Raw genomic sequence first — 21253 nt, 5'->3', positions numbered from 1 at the left:
AACGGTTCGGTTATGTGCGTGCGTTGCTCTGAATCCTAGCGGTGTATCAGTGAGGTGCTATCTCTGTCACACCAAGGTGTGTTAGGTTACGGAAGAGGAAAATATTTCCCAAAAGTCAGTGACTGGGTGGAGAAAAGAAAATAATTGTGATTTTCCGAAAACGGACGATTTGTGGGTGAATTTCACCAACCCAGGTAAAAGGATACGGTGTGCAGCCCAGCGGAGGATTTCCACGCTAGCCGCGAACGGTAGGTTGAATTACGCCACGGAAAATTCGAATCCAAAGGTTTGACGAAATGCTAGGGGAAAAAATTTGCAGAAGCACCACATGAACGAAGAAAAAAAAAAGGTTACGTTGATGAGACGTGAGAAACACAGTGTTCTGTTACGAGACAACCGAACCGAGTGATCCGTCAAGATGGACGTCCGCAATCGGGTGATGATGATGGTTTGTTGCGGGATTCTGATCGCGGTCGCGGCGCGTACCATTTTGTAGTCATTTTCGTGTTGTTGCCTCCCAGTGCGTCCCATTGGGGGGAATCCGTAGAAATACATCCGCTGAGTGTCGGATCGGCAAACTGGTTTTTGTATGGCGAGGCTGATGGCGATGACGATGATGTTGATGATGATGGAAAATTACTATTTTTTTTTTCTCTGAAGTTTGCTTTTGATTTCAACTCATTTGCGTAAACAGGGCAGTTTCACCTCGTACGTTGGTTGCTTCCGCGGGTGGGAGAGTGGGTGATGAAAAGTAAACCAAAATACGGCCATTATTGAAAGTGGTTTTAAATTGTGATGGCAATTTTTGCAGTATCGATTTTTTATGGTTGCTTTGACTCGGGAAGGGCTATTTTCAGCTGTCAATGTTCACGTAAATAACATCCACGTGTGCGGTATTTCATCACCAGATGCCGATTAGATTTATAGCAAGTCAAGTCAACCAATCAATTATGTTCTTATTTTGTATTGATTGCACGATATAGTGAAGTTTCACTACAACCAGTGGTAAATAATAGAGTATAGGTTTAACCCGATTTAGGGTTACGTATATTAGAAGGAATACAATACATTAGAGCAAAATTGTATGGAACTGAACAGCAGGTACATGTGTGTAACACTAGAAAATTATATTTTGAAATTATCAATCTTTCGGCAGCTAAATGACATAAGTTTTATTCTAGAATGAACTTAAATTTTTGTTATTTGATACGAAATCTATATAGAGCGGAAGAGTGACATGCACATTGTTTTGACTAAACACTTAAGTGATTTTCATATTTTCTACTCATAAATGTCAGAATGTTGATTTTTTTTTCAATCAGTCACTTTTGACTGTTCAATTGACTTGATTATTTTTTATGATTGGACAACTTTTCTATACGTATGTCTGATGGTTTTTACACATTGCACAATCTTTGATAGAAACTATAAAAAAACACACATGAAGAGAAAAAATAAAAGTGAGTGCAATGCATCAGAGTCAATCATTAGGTCGTAAAAATTTAATGTGGGGTGACCATCACGAAGTCCGTGACAAACTAAACCTTGTAAACTTACTTGCGCTTACTGAAACGTTAAAAGCCAGCGTAAAATATTTTTAAAACTACCAAATAAGCGTTAACCAAGTCTTACAAATGCGACAACCGAATCATCGGTGCGAATTACTCAATAAGTTGCTACTTAACTTCCTCCAACCTCCATCCAAGGTGGTAATTTATTTCACGGCAGCCATTTCTTGTAGAAACCACACTAAAAGCACGCCCGTCAGACAGACGATCTGTCCCGTGCCTTCAAATTTTCAGACATAGACGGTTACGCGTTGGTCTGACACCGAAGCCGCACCGTAGCCAGCAGCAAGCATACCTCGATTGGGTCGGAAATTACGGAGAACCCATCAACCAACCGAGCGCGTCAGACAAAGCCGCAAAACCGCCGAAAGTTCAATGAGTTCAAAAACAAAATCAAATGTTACTGGTTGTTGGTGCTTGGCTGCGCAGTCGTTCATCATCTCCATCGGGCCATAAAGAATCGCCCGAAATTACCACACCAAAACCAAAGTCGCATTTCATTAAGAGCCTTGTGTCTCGAGGCGTACAGCGTACAGTACACAGCTGAGCCGAAACGAGAAATTCGACAGCTCACACCGGTTGATGGTGAAGGTAACCTCTTTTGCACAAATGACTCATCGTTCGGGTTTCGTAAAGGAAAAATGGTGGAAAAAATGAAAACGAAAGGAAACTAGCGTCGAGGGGCGAGCTGTGGCAGGTACGGAGCCATACGATCGGAATCGGTTCCGGATACTGCACTCGGCAGTGTCGATGCGACTTAAGAAGCGAAGAAGGAACCATCGTTCAACACTCCGCCCGCGATTGCTAATGAATTTTGGAGTTTTGATGGTTGCACTATTTTCTGCCTGCTATGTCCGGCTTAGTGTACCGAAAATGTTGCGTAATTTTCGCTGTGTCGGGAACTGACGATGGAGGGAGGGTGAGGTGAGTGATCGCCACATGTGCGATTATTCATCATCAGCAATGTATACACTAGCTAGCTAGCTAGCGTTGCCTCCAACTTCACCGACGAACCGTTTTTCTGTGCTCGTTTGCCATATATGAAAAAAATTGTCTTCAAATAATATATTTTATAACTATTATTATGGCTGTCGCAGGATTATTTGAAATCACATCAAACTGAATGCGAAAAACACTTGATACTTTTTTACATGATGAAACATTGCGCAACATGTTTTGTTGTTACCATCCATGAAGCTTAGGAATAATGCAGACGAACAAACATACCTCGAGCATTGAATGTAATTTTTACAGCTGAAAGGTAATAACATCATTAGCCGGGTGGATAATTACCAACCGTCAGTCACAGCATTGAAACAGCAAAAAAAAAACACTCATTGTCGTCTGCGAAAGTCGTGCGAGCGGCCGTCTTGAAATGTGTCGATACACTTGGTAGTCGGTTTTTAACAGATTAAATATTTTAGATATGATTTTGTTTATTTTATGCAAAACTTATCATCTATTTTATTTCGTGGTTCTCTGTTGATTTTTGCATTAGTTTTTTCCTTAGGCCGGCTGATGGTTGAATATCACTATGAGTCACAATGCCAAACAAAGAATTCATATAGCAATTTATCATCAAATGGTTTTGATCACGATGTTATAGTACATGCTAGGCGAGGCAAACACCCTAGGAAAATCCATGGGCAATCTCATTTCGTGGTTTTCTATGTGACCGTTCTATGGGAAATATAGAGAAAAGTGGGAAAAAACTGGTGGAGGACAATCATTGCATTTTAAAATTAGATGATCATGTAAAATTTCTAAGTAATTATATCATGTTATTCTGATAGGGTTACGTAACCGAAAATAGGTGAAATAGGTGATAAAATCACAAAGTGAATATAAATAAATATGAAATGTCCGTATGCCACGGTATGACACGAAAATGGATTGACGGATTTTGAAAATTCTTCATTTTCGATTTGCTTTGCCGGCCACGGTTCCCACGTTAATTCACTCAACAAGTTGAAAAATAATGAATAATAACTGTCATTTTTCCGTTCAGCTTATCACATATAGATGCAATTTAATAGCAATATGGGCTGCTATGCAGTTGTGACCTGGCCAATTAGAGGTTGTTAGCTATAAGCTTTTATACATTATTGTTAGTTTTGTGCGGCGGCGTGTGCCCGGAGTGTCCAGCATGAATGCGTTGTTGAAACCACTTACTCGTATGGTTGTTGGCGGTTACCAGAGAATCCAAATATAAGACCCAATCCTCCTAACCTCCGTGTTTAGTCTTGCCTCCGTCCTTCCAAGGTTTCTAATAATGAAGTCAAAGGGGTCTGCGAGGGCTTGGAGTTGGTTACTTTTGTCAAAGATTGTTCCTCTCGTTTCGATGCCCGCTCGTTTGATCACACCTTCAATAGCGATGTTAAATAACACCCAGGGCAGTTCATTCCCTTGTCGCAACGCTCTACTATCTGAAAAGACTCGAAAGTGCCCCCGAAACACGCATGTAGCAAAGCACTCGTTTTAGAGTAGCTTTGACCAGTCGCGTCAGTTTATCCAGGAAACCATTCTCGTGTATTATCTGCAATACCTATTCACGCTCGACTGTATCGTATGCTGCCCTGAAATCTACAAAAATATGATGCGTGGCACCTTGAACTTCTGACTCTACAATTTCTCTTGCTATTACGGATAGACGACGTAACAAAATCTGGGAGAACATCTTGTAGTCGAAGTTGATCAGCGTAATGCCGCGGTTGTTTGTTAGAGCAGTCCAGTCGCTCGCCCTTTTTGTAAATGGAACAAACCATATCTTCCAACCACTTCTTCGGTAGTTTCTTCCTCTTCCAAATTACCCAGTGAAGTGCCGTTGCTAGTGATTCTTTGCCATTTTTGTAGAATGAATCCACCGGGAGTCGGTCCTTTCCGGCGGCTCTATTATTCTTCAGCTGATCGATTTATTGTCGAATCTCTTTTAAATTTGTTATCGTTTGTATGCACTCCTAGATTAGCTTCCGTTCCGTCTCCTTCTATTATATCACCATTGAGATGTCCATCGAAGAACTGCTTCCACCTATCGGCCATCCTGCGTTTGTTTGTGATCCGGTTTCTGTGTGCTTTACAAGATTCTATAGTTCACCTTCTCATAGAACTTGCTCATATCATTAGCCCGGAATAGTAGTTTTAGCGCTTCACGGTTACAGTCCTCTTTTTGATGCTTTTTTTCTCCTCAGCATTAGGTAGGTGGTTCGAGTCTTTCATCAACCGCTTATATGTTAGTTCTATGTGTAGAAAACTATGCAGATAAACTCATCTTAGTAGTATAATGTAGTTTTGTGCGATCCAACTCTACGTGTAGTTATATCAATCAAAGCAGAGTTGAGCAGGTCTGGTCAATTCGAAGGCACCGGGAGAGTCCACTAAATTTTTTGGGGATTGCTGGCCGTGCTTGCATGATGTTCGTGGCGTGCCCGCTTCAGATATCTTAGAGCTGCGTTCAGTGGGTCCACAGTAAAATCGAAGTTAAAGCCTACCCACTGCATTTCCCAACTAGATTCAGGTTACTATACTGGGTCTCAATTCCAGTCATTGTATGCTCGAATCCAGAATGGGCCTCCGATTGCCAGAGGCTTTATTCGACAGTTGGTTACGACGACTTCCCAGTTTTTATGAACTGTCATATTCATCTATGAGCATCTGACGACTCGTGGAGGGATGAAGTTCATATAGATATCATATAACTTGAGGGAACATCATTAACAAGGCAAGTCTGTCGTCCTGTAAACCTAATGGGGATTCACTTTTAAAAGTCAGGGAAATTGTGTGCTGTTAAGTCTGGCGAGTACGATGCTCAAGCCGTGTACTGAGGTAAATTGTCTGATATTATTAAGTGGCATAACTCTCGGTAAATATAAGTCTATTGATGCATCTTGGAGTTTTACGTAGTTATAGGCAGTACAGCGATAAAAAATATGCCCATACGAGCATGCATGCAGGCGTAGAAATACGCATGTTTGGGTGCGCATATGTGTATAGGTATGTACGAGATATGCATTAGTAAGCATAGTGATAAGCCGATACTTTCTTCAAACCTGTCCTCTATTCATATTAGAACTTGGTTTAACATCTACTTTTACAGTCACTAACGTTGTTAACGCTTCTCTTTCTATCACCAGTAATGTTTTGACTTTCTGACATCACTATTAGTAACATTTCCTGTAATATTGGAATTACTCAGTGGTTATTACGTACAACCAAACTTCAGTGATTGCGCTAAGTCTAGCGTAGGTTCGAATGCTATTTTTTTTCTTTGCGAGTTTTTGACAAAAAAACTAGATAGAATAGAACATAGAACATTGATAACTAGACTTCTACTACGTGACTATTTGACCAATCACTTGACATTGTCTGATCTTGGAATCTCCAGAGTCAATTCACTACTGCGTTTTATTGGCTGTCGTCAGCTGTCTCGGCAGGCAGCAATGACTCTTGGAGGCCCTGATATAAGATCACCCCTCGGGCCTAGTGTAGAAGTAATGCGCTCATCAGCGTCCAGCTAGTCAACCCCCCCACCCCCCCAGATTACAGATTTTTTCTCCTCAGCATCGTGGTCAACTCATTCCGCGCTCGTCGATACTTAGACTAATTCTCCCTCGTAAGACAATGCTTATATAGTTTTTCTAAGCTCTTTTTCTCCTCATTATTGCTTGCTGGCATTTTCCGTCAAGCCAGTCATTTCGTGCATTGGAATCAGCACTGGAGGTTTGACAATAGGGAAGGGGGGGGGGAGTCGTAAATCCAGAACGCCTTGGCTGTTCTTCACCAAACTTGGCACATATGTTCCTTGACATAAGGAAATCAGTACTGGGGTATTGGCAAAAAGGAGGTTTCCTAACAATGGGGGAGGGTGGGAGGTCAAAATAAGTAAAGGGGGTTGCGTTTCTCTTGCATTTAGACCGATTGCAGTTGTGCAACTAATGGTTCTACGAAAAATGGATATACGAGAAAAAAGGATTCCGTTATAAGGATTTTCATAGAGCAAACCGATGCATAATTAAGGGAGCGTAACTCCGGAACGTCTGGACTGTTCTTTTTAAAAGGTCGGTTGTCAAACACATGTTTTTGACACAAATAAACCAGAATAGGGTGGCCATTAACATGGAGGAGGTTCAAAAATGTAAAAAAATTGCTATTTATAGCGAATAATGTGAAGACATTTTCGTGTGACTGGGATACAACAGAAAGGGAACTGACAAAGGGGGTATGCACATACAAATGAAGAAAAAGGGTTTTGTTTCTTGCATTATAAGAATTTTCGTTACAATAACAGATGTACAAATGAGTGAGAGACAAAGGGAGCCTAAAGATCGGGCAATCAGCTAGTATTCTTCTAAAGCAAGTTTCTCACTGTATTTAAGGTTCTGAAGCCGCAAGGTTACCGAGTCTGCTCTGACAAGCGAATGGTCATGGGCTCGAATCTCAGTGTGGAATCAGGCCATTCGATGTCAAAGTGACTTTAGCATGTGTTTGTTCTCCGGCTCCTCATCACCCTTCCTTCATGCTGAATTCGATAAAATCCCGATAAGGCTTATTGACAGTGCAAAAACGACTTATATAGTAAAATGCACTGGTTAGTTGCGCCAGGGATGGCTATAACTGAGGACAGCACTGTCATGTGGAACGTGGTGGGTACAGTAGAGAAAGCATTAAAGAAATAGTACCCAATTACACACAAGCACGCATAAAATTCAATAAGCATATCGCTCACTCAATAGCGATTATAGCAAACATAAATGCAGTGCGGGTTATACAGCAAACACCCGGGCGATATCACAATACATACAAAACAAAAACAAAACAAAAATACAAAAACAATCTAAAACTAATACTAAAACAAGCAAATCTTACGCATAAATCAAATAAAGACGAGACTTGATTAAAAACCCGCTGTAAACCACCGATAACACTGTTCATGCTGTCGTAATTAGTGCGACGAAGTGGAAATAATCAGCATTGTTTGATTACGCAGAGCTCGTGGTTGCACATTTAAGTTTATCTGCCCTAGAAGCGCAGGACAGTCTATCCTACCCTGTAGGCTATCCGCAATATATAAAGCTCTGGACGCAGTTCTACGAACACGAACGGGTTCTGAATCATTCAGTTGACAACGGCTTTCGTAGTTGGGAAAACGGTACGGGTTACTCCATGACAGCTTTCGCGGAGTGAATCAAAAGGAGTCGACGTTGAACAGATTCAATTCTGTCAGCACTACTGTAGCTAGGATTCTAGACGGATGTGCAGTCGTCAGTTGAACTGATCCGAAAGTACGTTTTGAGATCATCTTCATACGTCAAAATGAGGGAAAAAATCAGAGGGCCTAGATGGCTTCCTTGAGGTGCACCTGACGAGGCTAAATAGCTATCGGACCGATAGCCTCCGTCGGCAACCATTAATTTTCGATAGGTGAAATATGAGCAAATTCATTGCAAAAGATTATCGTTAACACCCAGTGTACCTAATCCGAATTCCAATGGCGGGTTTATCTTATCAAAACCTGCGGACAAATCGGTATGTATAAAGTCTATTTGAGTTCGTTGGGCCAAACTGTCCATTATGTATGATATAAGAAACAGCAGATTACTAGTAGTAGAGGACTAGTAAGCGAAGTCATGTTGATCGGCACGTCGATATTGGTTACAGTGAGAAAGTAAAGGTTTCATGATCACCCGCTCAAATAACTTCGAGACTGCACTCATCATTCGCACTTACACCATGATTGACACAACAGGCCAGACAGGAGGTTCTGGCGCCGGTATTATCAAGTTCTCACGCTTTTTGCAGTAACCATCGTTAGGGCTAGAGAAGAAGCTGGCCAGGTTTCAGTTATTGAAAGCAGAACGAATGGCGGTGGGATCATGCTTTCCTTAGATAGCACGGATTGAATCAAGAATGGCGTTTCGGTTTAACTATAAATGTGCTGCCAACACACATATCTGAAAAAGAAAATGATGCAAACGATCGAAATTCTTCGGGAAGCCAAGTTAATGGGAACTCCGGAGCCACCGCTAAGCGTTTCAAAGCCAAGCGGTGCTTGTCAGGGCTAGTAATTGCAAATTGAATCAGTTTTTCTACTCCTTTAGTTAACCTGGGAGTGCCCAACAGAGCTGCCTACCGGCAGGGCTTTGTAGCCATGGCTGAAAAATGCTGGCAACGACTCTACACTGGGTTATTTCCAAGGTGTGTTGAGGAGGAGAAGCTACTGGAGGCATGGATGGAAGGAGCGGTTTGTTCCATCTACAAAAAGCGTGATTCCCAGATCCTGTTACACCGGCTATCGCCGATAGCACAGGGTTTCGTAGGGGATTACCAGGCGGGCTTCATGAAGGCTCGCGCAACTACGGACCAGATTTTTACCTCCCGACAGATCTTGCAGAAATATCTGGATCACAACTTGTCCACGTGTCACATCTTTATTGATTACAAGGCAACATACGAAACAGTCGATCGAGACTAGCTTTGGCAGATAATACACGAACACAGTTTGCCGAATAAACTGACGCGACTGATCAGATCTACATTAGATTGAGTAATGTGTTCCATGCGCATCTCGAATCCCTTCGAGACGCGACGAGGGTTGAGACAAGGTGCAGGTTTATCCTGTATATTGTTCAAAATCGATCTTGAGAGGGTGTTCCGATGAGCGGAACCCTTTCACCAAGGGTAGCCAACTACTAGGCTTTGCAGATGACTTCGCCACCACTGCCAGGAACTTTGCGACGGCGGAGGTAATCTATGCCAGACTGAAAGCGAAGTCTGGCAGACATAAACAATAAACATAAACTTGAGGCTATAATTGATTAATATTTTTAGATTTCGTTACGAAAACAGAAACAAATAATAAGTGTAGGTACGACTTCCCTAGAATAACTGGAAATAACACGTAACTATTCAACAGAGCAGACACGTATATGAGATAGCACTTTCACAATAGCAGAATCATTTGGCCCCGTCCACCCCTATCCAATTATCCAGTCAGAGCAAAACAGTATACATTAATTTTATATGTATACACAAATTACTAACTTAAACTGGTACAGACCGTTACATGTCACACCGGCACACTAGCAAGGAACAATTACGCCGCTATTTTAAAGGCGAAAACACCAGGCATCATTAAACCGGTACCATTTAGCTCGTACACAGCAGCATATGGAACTGAGATACCACATCATCCACAGAGTGTGATAAACACAGAAGGGAAACGTAAAAACATCTGAACAATCGTACCACTCTCCGGTGTGGCAGACTTGCGTGAATTTGCGTGTCCCGTTCTCCTTGAACTGCGTCTCATAATAGCAGTGGGGCAGCTCAGCTACTTAAGAGCCAGCACAATGTGCGTAGTGAACTTTAAAAACAAATTCCTTTGTTGGTTGCGCAGCTTGTCTGTCAGTGGTTTGACAAGAAACGCCGCCGCAACAGCGTCAAGATTTATCTTATTAACCGGCGGACATTATCACACATCTAGAGCTCACGAACTTGAAACACGATAAAAAAAATAACTTTTTCCTTTACTAGGTAGTACAGATGCCGAACAGATTTTATATCTGTCTTCCACAGCTAACGACTTCATTCAGTTGTGAAAAAAACGTGCTTTCTAAGATCTCTTGTAAGGTTTGAATTGTACTCATCTGAAACGTACACATTTCTGGGAACGTGTGCCCATGTATGACTGATAATGTTATTGTCAGTCCCACACAATGGATTATTCGTTTGTTCATTCGGTGGTTGGATACCCTCATGTAACCTCCAACCTTCGAAGCGAAATCTCACGTTTCTGTCGAATACCATACCTAAAATGGGTACCGCAGGCAGCTACCGTGGGCTCCGCTTGTAGCGCGATAAACCCTAATTTCTTAAATGCTTGATTTCACTGCAAACACTGCACCGTACACACATGCATGCTGCTGCTACCAGTGCAGCCATGTTAATACTATCATATTTGTTTTGCATAATAACTTTTCGTCTGTCGGTTGGTTGTTGGTTACCTCGATTTTCGTAACAATCGCGTTTTTGATTCGCGTGCATGAACCCGCCACAGTGCGCTTTGCCGTTGCGCGAACCATTCCGCTCTGCTATGAGCACTCGATGAAAAACCAAATCATGACAGGTCTGTGATGGTCGGTCGGTCGGTCGGTCGGTCTGTCGACCGGTCGGTATCGTTATTTACGATCTACGCGCGACCCCGCCAGCACTTAGCCACACTGCTATAATGCTGCGCTAACGGATACTTTGCCAACGGCAAAGCGCAGCGTAAACTCGAAAAATACGTCCTCGAATTAGTGTTTACGGTGCCGCGAAACAATCTATTTTTCCCAGTTTTTCTCTTTTGAAACTTTGAAGGGAGTTTCACTATAACTAATGTCCTTTAATAGCAAATTAAAATCCATAAGTGAATCTGCCATGGCAAAAAAAAAAACATTTTCAAAAATAAATACTGCCAAGGAAACGAGAATTAATTACTACACCCCTCACTAATATCTCTCTTACATCTCCTCCACTTTCAGATCGAGTATCCTGTTCGTGCACTGAAAAGTTAAATTTGTCCTCTCAATCGCACTGTCCGCAATTCAGTTCTAGAGAGCAGCTGTGACCTACTAGTACGAGGGAAGCAAGCGCGCATAAAAGAAATCACGTTCCGTTTTCAATCCAATTGGGCGAGGTGGTGAGACATCAGAAGGAAAATTTGAAGAAGAAAAAAAAACCAATTTGTGAAATTATCCTTCACGAAAGCAGCCCCGTGCGCGCGTTCGCCGAATTAATTGTAAGAAGTAGGCAAATAAGCGCGTGAATAATCGCGACCATCGAAAAAAAGTGTGTAGAAAATAGAAAATCAAGCATAATAAAATCAGTGCAAGTGCTTAGTGAGGTGTGGTTTGAACTTTCTCCTCGCAAATCGCTGTGAAATAAAGCAAAGGAAAAAAAACATCGCGATACAAGTCAGGAGAGGAAGTGAAGAAGAAAAAATCAAAATAAAAATTGTTTCACTCTTACTGCGGACAATTATCCTATCAGCAGCGTCTGGTTTGCTGTTTATATTCAATTGCGCGCTTCTATCTTGACTCCGACGGAAGCACCGCTACCGCTAAGTGAAGCCGTGTGTGTTGTGTTGTGTTGAGGCACTGGAAAAAATAAAAGTAGCCCACAAACCGCAGCCGGTTTAATGAGTTTTAACCGGAAAATACGGCAGAACCAACAGCAACAGCACTAGTAGCCCAACCGTCGTCGTCAGTTGCTCATCGGCATCGGCTTGCGGTTGCGGTTCGATAGTTGAATCTCGCACCCCGAGACGTAACTCCTGAGACCCTCCGGATAAGACACACAGCAACGGCACAGCACAGCGCATTGCTCCGCACCCAACTTCTTCCGAGGTAAGTCGCTGAAGTTCTTTACGTGAGCAGTTCATCACTTATTAGTAATAACACCTAGCAGTATTGGTGTAGTGTTTGATTTACTGTTTACCAATTCTACAATTATACAAATTCTTCGATCCACAGCACTCTCGGTTAGAGTAGCATAACAATGACATAGACAATGAGATCTCATCTAGCAAATATCAACGACGTCTAATTAGGTTAAGCGCTTTGTTACCGATTTAATAGAGGATTAACCGGCAACTGCACGATTTCGTCTCTCAATCACTTGCATATATGTTATTGTAACGAAAATTTTCATAATGCTGGAAACAAAACCCTTTTTCTTTATTTGAATGTGTCTACTTCCTTTGTCAGGTTCCCCTTCCCCTGTTGCCGCCCTGCCTTCTTCTCGATTATCCCTATAAAGCAGTGGTCCAAGGTCCTCAACAAGGGAAAAAATCCCTATAAAGCGAGACAAATACAGTTTTACGTTGTTGAATTTGCTCTTTATCATTGGTCATCCTATCTTCCTCTTACAGAAACTTTCAGAGAAGCCCCTCTTGTTAGAAATCGCCATCTTCCTCCTTTGCCCTGCACTGCACTGATCCTTTCCAAGTTTGACGAAGAACCGACTTGGCGTTCCGGAGTTATGGTGGAATATACATTCATACTCACGTTCCTCGAACCCCGGTTTTGGCTCCCTCCCAGTCATCTCTCACTTCTGTCACTATACATCTAGCCAATTATACATCTGCTTGCTCTTGAAAATCCCTATAACAAAAGACCGTAACCACCCCCTCAAACTTCTGCATCTGCCTTCTTGTCTCGTAGCCACTCGATTTTAGAAGACTGTGCACTCCAGCTTCTTAGAAACGGTTTGTTCCCCGAACCCGAAATCTCGTAAGCAAGTTATTTTAACGAAACAAACTGAACGTTCAATACCGATTTCGGGAGGGAAACATTGCTAACCACTGCTAAAAACCGTTGCGTTTAGATACATAAAATGTGTTATTTGTTAATAAGCATTTTTCAAAATCATTGTACTAGTCCGGCCTTCAGGATTTCATGGGATTTTGGCACGCTGACATAATTTATGGACTCAATATCTCAAAATACCGCTTTGATACATTCAATCTTAATCTTTTTCTGTAAAAAAAATAAGATACTTTCATAGGGATTTCAATAGTGTGGTCATTCTTCACTGTACGCTTGAATGGAAGAACGGTACATCTTGTCGACCTTCGAAGAATCCGTCTTTGAAATATATTCCCTCTACCGCTCATATTGAATTGAACTGAAAAATAAACGGGACCATATTTTGCAGATGCCAAATCTACGGATATTTGCGCTTGCATATATTTAGGAGCTCACAATTTTCTCTATTCCTATGAATTTGGATTTGCCCGTTTCATGCGATATACATAGATAGTTGTACCGGATAAGTTGTTTGCTCTCAAAACAAAAATAAAGAGTCCCAAATTTATGCATGCATCCGTAGATCTGACATCTCTACACGGCATCCGATCTGATATCAAATCATCCAATATGTGCGGCAGTAGTGATAATTAACGGTAGACTGGACTGATAAAGTTACAGTTACATTACAGTTGGCCTCGAGATACGATACTAGTCCGATAAGTCGTACCCCTGTAACTGTCCTGTACTCCAACAGTCATCATGGATTTCATGGTGAAGTTTCGAAAACGGAATGTAGCACCTCCTTCTCCTCCTCCTTCTCCTCTAGCAGCATAGAGCATAAAAGGTGGCTCGTACTATATTAAGAACTTACCTCCATTGTTTTCACGGTCCTGGGTCCTGGCCTACAAGTCGCCAATTCGTTGCGCGTCTCGACACTCGCAAGTCGGATTCAACCTGAACGAGTGATCTAGCACTTTGGGCCTGCGAAGTCGTCTCGCTAAATATGTTTCTACTAAATATATGCTAAATATCAATCTACGAAACGTAAAAATTAGGGGAACCTTCGCCTCTTGAACGTTGACAAAAACGTCGGCACAGGGCCTCTCTATTCCTGGTGCCGGTGGCGTTCTTGAAGAGGACAGATTTCATTGTACGGTTGTTCGGATTTTTTTAGACTAATCTCAAGTTTTTAGTCTTGACCTTGAAATGCGGTCATACATATATATTAATATTTTTTGAAACGATGGTTCTACAATTGATGAAGGGACGGTAGGGGAAAGAAATGAAAATTTTTTGGTGAAGGTTGGGAAGAGCGGAAAGGAAGGGGGGGGGGGTATTGGTAGCTATGCTTGACAAGTATCTTTTTGACTCCTACCTTTTGTTCAATGCTGGAGGGTGCATGAGTCGAACCAAGCTGTAATCTAAGATTATAACCGGATTCGAACCCACAACACCCGCCAGGGCGGATTTTTTTGCCTGTGTGGACTCATCACTGCGACCAGTATATTGTGATTTCGCCCGAGTGTTTGCTGTATGACCTGCACTGCATTTCTTTTTGCTATAATCGCTATTGAATGAGCGCTTATTAAATTTTATGCGTGCTTGTGTGTATTGGGGTTTACCCTTCCCTAGGAGGGACTTTTGCACTGTCAAGATGCTTCAGTGGGAAAATTTAGAATTCAGCATGAAGGAAGGGTAAACGAGGGGGGCCTGAGAATAAACCCATGCTAAAGTCATTTGACATCGAATGGCTTGATTCCACTAAGATTCGAACCCATGACCACTCGCTTGTCAAAGCAGACTCGGTAACCTTGCGGCTACGGAGCCCCCAAACGGTTGTTCGGCATACTTGAGACGTGACCAGCGGCCCGTAGCCTCCCGGCTTTCACCTGGGGACGATGGAAATCTCTCAAGTAGTGCCTGCAGCCATGTGGTTCAATCGCCTGCGCATGAATCGACCGGTTTGAAAATCCCTCTCTTCTGGTTTTCGAACTACTCAAAGTATCAAAAATGCATGGATTATCCGAGAGCTATTTGGTTGATTGGTTCTTCGAACAGATCATACCGCACGTCTGTTCATTTTAGAAATGATCTGGTCAACTCAGACAGTCACCATTGTTCTTGATAACCATGTTAATCATTTTAAAAAGGTACACTTTTGGATCGTTCGACCGTAGAAACTGGTCTGTGAAATTTTATTAGTTTTATTTTAATAAACGTGGTAATGTGCTGGCAGACTCACTGTGTCTAATTTTCAACCAGTCGTTTGCACAAGGAAAATTCCCCGAAATATGGAAGCAGTCTTTTATGTTTCCGGTGTTTAAATCTGGGTACCGGCAGAACGTCAGAAATTACCGTAGCATCACTAGCCTTTCGGCTGGCTCTAAACTATTTGAGATTATAGTGAGCGGCGTCATTTTTTTCACGGACGAAGAATTACGTCTCTACTTCCCAACATGGATTCGGGCTAGGTCGCTCTATATGTACCAATTTATTGGAGTTTACTTCATCGTGTATCTCGAAAATGGAACAGGAAGCACAAATTGATGTTATTAACACTGATCTAAAAGCCGCCTTCGATACGATCGATCACGGTATACTACTGCGTAAAATTTCGTGACTTGGAGCTTCTTGCCGATTCGCTGAGTGGTTAAGTTCATACCTACGTGGAAGAATCTTATCCCTTTAAGCCCGAGCCCACACAATTGTGTAGGTGAGACATGACTACCTTTAAAAAATTTTCCTTTCCTTTCTAAACGTCGTACTTTTACAAATATGGCACCATATTTGTAATCGTAACTCGTAGAAAAAATAGAAAATAGCTGAAAAGAAGTTTTCTTTTGTGTTTAAATTAATTATTGTCTAGTCTTAAAAATCTTGTGAAAACAGCAAAAAGTTTTATCTGTCGTATTTTCTTATTGGATCCGTATTTCGAAATTACTTAGATAAAAAATTATTGGTAATAAGTATTTCTAATTGATGTAATTAAAAATTTACGGGAAATAACTTTTACAACTTACTTATGCACATTGTTTTTCATACCTACACAATTGTGTAGGTTCGGCCTTATTGTATACCTACTTTAATCTTTACGTTCCCGCCGGGACTTCAGAAATTAGTGTACTTGCCGTTACACTTTTGGCTCTATCTTTACTATTTTGTGGTCGATTTTTATACAACTTGTCTTCAAAGAACCATCTTAGATTGACCAAATATATTAGCAAATTTTAGATCCATTTTCCCGAAGATATTCCAGGCCGCAGTGGGATTATTTTTTCACGTCATAGGTAACAGATGAAGTAAAATGAAATCTGCTGCTGCCATCTAATTTTGAGTCAGTAAGAATGAATACATTATACTGTAGAGCAAAATAATAAAGAAGTATGGCAAATGATGTATTCAACTACGGGATTTTTTGGACAAATTCTTGGATCAACATTTGAATGTTTTTAAGCTAATCTGGACATTCCAGTATATCTGTTGTATTAAGGATAGTAAAAACTTAACTTGCAAAAAGTTGCGTTTATTTCCATAGCTACGTAGCGACCGTTCCGCTGCTTCAGAAGCTGAAGTCTATGAGCCTCGAAGCGATGATCTCGCTCTAAATTAAACGGAGTCAACCCTATTCAATTCTGTGGACTTCTTTACACAAAATAATTAGGTTTTCATGTTTTGTTTTTTCAAAGCCTGGCTTGGTATAGTCCAAAAAGGGTAAAAAATGTTAAAAATAGGGGAAAATGAGCAAAATGGGGCACTTCCCGATGACAAACAGGAAAGCGGTGGGCACCATGCGATTCTCCGGAAAATTTTACATAATATCACCTACATTTTATCAGCCTGCAGGCCATATCTTAATTGCGTCCGTTTTTTCGGCTCGTTTTGGCCCATAGTGCAATGGCCGAACCCACACAATAGTGTAGGTTGCTAAATTTAGCAAACATTTATTGAAATATGTAGAATACACTGGTTTTGGTATCTCGAGAGATAAAAAAAATTTATATTGATCCAAAAACCAAAAATATCATAACTAAAAACCTCCGTGCTTAAAGGGTTATGCGTTAAAGCTGGTGCATATATATCTTCGCAGTTTACCAATAATTCGGGAGTGCCGCAATGAAGTAACATGGGCCCCTTGTTATTCATGCTGTTTTTCAACGACGTCACGCTGTTACTACAATCTGGCTGCAAATTGATATACGCTGATAATCTAAAATTGTATTTACAAGTTCGAAACACGGAAGATTGTCGTCGTCTGCAAACTTTGAAAAATGATTTCGGAGGAACTGACTCGTGATCATCATTGCCAAATGTGAAGTTATAACGTTTCGCCGTACCTTAAACCCAATATTGTTTGGCTATCATGTGGCTAAAAAGAGTCGACTCTGTAACTGATCTCGGTGTTGTTCTTGACTCTAAGCTCACTTTTCACTTACACCACGCCACTCTGATATCGGAAGCCACTCGTCAACTATGTTTTATCTCAAAAATTTCCCGTGACTTTAAGGATCCACACTGCCTGAAAGCTCTTTATTGCTCTTTGGTTCGTCCAATTCTAGAAAACTGCAATTGGGTTTGGTTCCCTCACCAGTTGTCTCGGAATTTGCGGATTGAACGTATCCAGAAAAGATTTATCCGACTTGCGCTACGTAAGCTTCCTTGGCGCGATCCTGTTAACCTACCACCGTATCCAGACCGTTGCCGTCTACTAGGTATCGATACGCTCGAGCGCCGTCGGAAACTGCATCAGGCTATTGTTATTGCGAAACTGATGAATGGTGACACTAACTCGCCGACGCTTTTGTCTCGCATAAATTTCCGTGCTTCACAACGTGCCCTTCGCTCTACTGGCCTGTTACAAACCAATTATCTTCATATGTTGTTTGGTTATCAAGAACCCATTAATGCAGGCGTTAGAAAGGACTTCTGAATTGACTGATGAAATTTTCGATTTTAATGAAACTACACAAAAATTTGTGACGAAACTGAAGAGATCTAATATTATATGAATCCATCCATTTATTAAGAACATTGTTCAGATAAATTATTGTAATAATAAATAATAAATAAACTAGGAAAGTATTTCAGTATAAAATCCATACCGTACAGAAAGACGACTTGTCGCTAGACATATTGAAGGGCGAGGAACTATCAAGGAGATAATTCAGCAGTCTGGGCAACGTAGAGAACGCGTGGTTCAAAATGCTGAAAGATGATGGTCGCCGAAATATTTTTTGAACTATTTTGGTGATGAAGGAACGTAAAGCAAAGCCTAGGTGCTACATTCCGTTATCGAAACTTGACCTTCTGTTTTTATACGACAGACTTCGCAGCCAGCTGTTAGAGTGCAGGACAATTGTAGAGCCAGTTGCTACAATCCTTTTGACTCTAGCAGTCTCTCCCAGTCGAGATTCGAACATACGACGACTGGCTTATTAGGGCTGCGTCATACCTCGAAGCCAACTGGGAGGAATGTACGTTCGGTCAAACTCTACAATTGGTCGGTGTTAAGTCAGACCGAACCAAGCAGCGAAATCGAAAAAAACGAGGTAATAACAGCAAACAATTGAGAATTTATCAAGTTGCTGCTTACCTAAATGTTGTAAAGGGCAAATGTTATGACACAAATTCACTCTGAATGATCGAGTGGGCCAAGTGTATGGTCGGACTGGAAAGAAGACAGGTTTTTATAAATACCAATAATAGAAAAAACTTTCACAAAAACAGCCCGTTTCTTGTGTCTGGAGACTTTTCGTTTTACCCTATTTTGTGTGCAGACAGAGTGAACTAAGTGTCAACAGACAAAAAAGTTGCAATTACTGAACTTTTTGAAATAGGTTTAATAGCAAACTATGGTATTTTATTAATTGTAGCGTATATTGTACCAAAATTCAACTTAACCCGTTTATCGTATAAGTGTATTTTACCAGTAAATTTGGAATTGTAGTTGGTCCACTCTGACTCAACACTCAATGGAGAGTTACAAAAGAAAATTTTTCGTCGTTGTCGTTGTCGTCAACAGCATGCAGCCGAGGTAGCTCGTGCAGTGTCAAGCAGTCGTCTCCGTTCAACTGGATCTTGGACCACTGGTCGCCAGTTTCCAAGGCGTCTCAGAAGTCGCAAATCACTTTTGATCTGGTCGAGCCAGCTTCCACATTAAGCCCCCTGCTTCTGGTACCGGTGGGGTTGTTGAAGATGACTGCTGTCGTCGCACTGTCGGGCATCCTTATGATGTGTCCGGCCTATCGAAGCCTATTGACTTTCGCCAGATATACGATGGGAAACTCCAAGCAATGCCTGTACTCTGTAGCTTTTGATTCATACGTCTTCGCCACGCTCCGCTTTCAGTTTGTATTCCGCTAGATATCGACCGTAGTACCTTCCGCTCGGTCACGGTAAAGGCGCGTATGTCCTTCATGAGCAGCGTCACAACTTGAAGACCATTCAGAACTACCGGTCTAACAAGAGTTTTGTACATTGCCAGCTTTGATACGGCAACGTGCTTCTTGATTGTAGCGTTTTCCGTTTTTAGTCTGGCGTAGATTGCCTCCGCCGTCGCAAAGTTCCTGGCTATGATATCAATGTCATCTGCAAGGCTTAGGAACGGGCTACACTCCCTTAAGAGCCATGTTAAGCAGCGTGCAGGATAAACCGTCACCTTGTCTCAACCCACGTATCGAAAGGACTCGAGTTTCTCCGAGATGCGTACGAAACACATCATTCGATCCAATGATAACTCTGATCAGACGCGTCAGTTTGTCCGGAAACCCGTGTTCGTGATTATCTGCCATAGCTGGTTTCGATCGACTGTATCGTATGCTGCTTTGAAATCAATGAAGCCTGATCCGGGAGGCGGGGCACCTTGTACTCTCGACATTTCTGCAAGATCTGCAACATCTGCAAGATTCTGCAAGATGAATAACAAATAATTCAAAACCGCAGCACTTTTCTACTTTGAGCTTTTGATTTTACACCCCTTACTTTCTGTAAGATGTAGTCCTATGTCAAAATTGGGATTGGAACCACTTTTTGCCAATTTCGTTGCAGTTTCTGAAAGCTGTCGCCTACACGTTCGTTTACCTGTAAATTTCTGTTGTTCTGCAGTAGGACTGTTGAATTCTAGAAGTTCACTTTATTGTCGTCATTGCTAGCGTCTAAATCGATTTAATTTTTCTTTTTTCCAAATAACTTCCACTAGAAGAAGAAAATAGTACCTGTGAGTGTGTGTTCTGAACAACAAAAAATAGGTCGGGGTGCCCGTCATTTCAACTCATTATCATCAATTCATTCGCTTCGCAATATATGTACCATCAAAAAAAGGCAAAACCATACGATGAGCAACTGCCGTGCCGCCGCCTTTCGGTCAGTTAGCTACGTAAAATTTTTTTTCAATTAGTTTGGTATCCAATTTTTCTTATTAAAAACCACCCCGTGTCCGTTGGGCAGACTGTGGCACAGTTTATCGACTAAACCAACACCCAGGCTAGGCGCTCATCCAACAATCGTCAACTTTCAGGGATCCCCGAACGAAAAAAAACAAGCCTTATTGGGAACAGGGAAGCGTGGGGAGAAAGTGGTTTCGTACTTGTCACACACTGCATCAGATGATACGGCGCTTCTACCGGTGCAAGTATGTTTATATTTCCGGTTTCATTACGGTACCATACCGCGTGTTTCGCTTCTTTATGTAGGTATGTGTGTTTGTTAGTCACCTTTCAACTGACAGTCGCGGGCTCATGCAAAGTTCGCTACGTCGAACCGTAATTATGTTGTTTTTTTATTCAACTCCAAAGTTGTCTTTCTGATTCAGGCAAGGGTCTTTTTGTGTTCAAGAATCGAGCTTGTTGTTGGCGTGTTTTTGCAGTAACACATTTTGCCTGGAATTGCTATGCAGGGTTTTTACTCTCTCTTTCTCTCTCCGTGAAAACAACTTCACGATTACCATCGGGTAATGAAATTTATGACTACAGCTGCGAATGGAAAGGTCATCTCGTGACGGCGCCCGACCACAGGCGGATAGCTTTAAGTATTGCTTTATTCGAAACAGAAAGATAGTTCGATGTCGAATGGTGAGGTACACAGAACGAGATGTTAGATCAATTTTTGCCCTCAAGTACATTCCTACATGTGGCCATTAATCAAATGACATTCAAGTCAATAGAATGTCGATATCGCAACGCCCATTGCAAAGATCACGAAATCGTGTTCTGCACAAATGTAGGGAGCGAACAACAGAACAACACCCTTTAGAAAATGTTTCTTTGTGCCTACGAAGCTGTTATCAGCCGAAACCCGTGTGCCCTGTGCGCCGCTTGACATTGCACTACCACGATAAGATTGTGCAACAAGCTGGTAGCTGGCAAAGATTAAAAAAATACCTTGAGTTTAATTTTTTTTGCTAAT

At 41.6% G+C, this 21253-nt stretch overlaps 1 protein-coding gene across 2 annotated transcripts in view; it reads left to right on the top strand.

The window, feature by feature from the left end:
• LOC128744441 (E3 ubiquitin-protein ligase Ufd4) overlaps positions 1-21253 on the top strand; it is a 58438-nt gene continuing 37185 nt past the window's right edge. For both annotated transcript variants that reach the window (XM_053841461.1, XM_053841460.1), the window contains exons 1-2: positions 1-248; positions 11087-11950. The gene's annotated coding sequence lies outside the window, so the exon portion shown is untranslated. The remainder of the gene's footprint in view (positions 249-11086; positions 11951-21253) is intronic.

This window comes from Sabethes cyaneus, chromosome 3, assembly GCF_943734655.1.
Source record: "Sabethes cyaneus chromosome 3, idSabCyanKW18_F2, whole genome shotgun sequence".
Classification (NCBI taxonomy): Eukaryota; Metazoa; Arthropoda; class Insecta; order Diptera; family Culicidae; genus Sabethes; species Sabethes cyaneus.
Note: the sequence above shows the minus strand (reverse complement) of the source record. Positions and strands in the feature narration are given on the sequence as shown.